Source organism: Alosa pseudoharengus, unplaced genomic scaffold (assembly GCF_046254945.1).
Source record: "Alosa pseudoharengus isolate Yale_2024_CS ecotype anadromous, Long Island Sound unplaced genomic scaffold, YU_APseudo_1.1 YU_APseudo_1.1_scf_7, whole genome shotgun sequence".
NCBI classification, from domain to species: Eukaryota; Metazoa; Chordata; class Actinopteri; order Clupeiformes; family Clupeidae; genus Alosa; species Alosa pseudoharengus.
The window spans coordinates 1,789,971-1,790,948 of NW_027468859.1; the positions used below are offsets into that span (position 1 = coordinate 1,789,971).

General features: G+C 41.2%; 1 protein-coding gene across 1 annotated transcript in view; it reads left to right on the plus strand.

The window, feature by feature from the left end:
• The first annotated feature begins 888 nt into the window (after positions 1–888).
• The window catches only part of LOC143110369 (tyrosine-protein phosphatase non-receptor type 14-like), a 61,932-nt gene continuing 61,842 nt past the window's right edge, over positions 889–978 (plus strand). Inside the window, exon 1 of the mRNA XM_076273239.1 lies at positions 889–978. This exon is cut by the window's right edge and continues 296 nt beyond it. The gene's annotated coding sequence lies outside the window, so the exon portion shown is untranslated.

Below are 978 nucleotides of genomic sequence, written 5' to 3' on the forward strand. Positions count from 1 at the left end.
GTATATATGTTTGTTTCTTGGGGTATTTTCACCATGGGGTGTAAATATGTAAAATAGCTAGATATCTCGGCATGTTGGGTAGGTTAAAGAAAAAACTACAACTCCCACCACTGGACTACAACTCTCCCACCTGGCTTCCACAGGTGTGGTAATCACTATTGATTGTCCTGATGTGTCTGAGCACATTTCACTCTATGTGTCAAAATGACACATTGCATGTTAGCTCGGGGACAACACAATTTTGTGTCAATATTTTTTGCAGGTATGTTACACTATTTTTTTTTGTTTTGTTTTTTGAGATAGCTGAGATCTGTTTTTCACTTGGCCAGCCACACAATTGTGTGTTGAAATTGACACAAGATGTGTTGTCCCTGAGCACACACATTTTCAACACATCTCTTTTTAGAGTGTACACTCAGTGTCTTGTATGCTCAGAGGATAGTCTGGCCGAAAGCTTGCCAAATAAACTTGCATAAAGTGTGCAGGCAGTTTATTTTGAGATTTTCAGTTTGTGTTTGTCTGGCACCTTTTTGATCGTGAGTGCGGTGTAACTCCTCCAAAAAAATGAGAAATGTGTGAAAATTGCATGGCTGTTTTGCCGATAAGTCAAGCAGGCTACAATAGGGGTTCATGGCGAAACGCTTGAGAGAGCCCATCTATAGCTACCTTTAGGATTTTGATTTTTTGAGAGGTGGAAGTGTTCATGGCAAGATATGTCCGAGTGAAATATGGTGATGATTGATTGCTGTTTTTGGGCATTAAAGTTATGCTAGGCGCCACTAATCTTTTCCACGTTAAGCGTTTTAGAATGTCCCGCATTCCTGGAATTCCTCGGTTCTGATGTCAAGAGGGACGGACCATACGTATCGGAGCCTATGCGCACCCCTTCCTCGGGAGGGATTTCAAGGTTTTTTGTTTTTTATTTTGTTGAAACGGTACGCAGTAAAGTTTGGGAAAGTGAAACGCATCCGTAGCCTA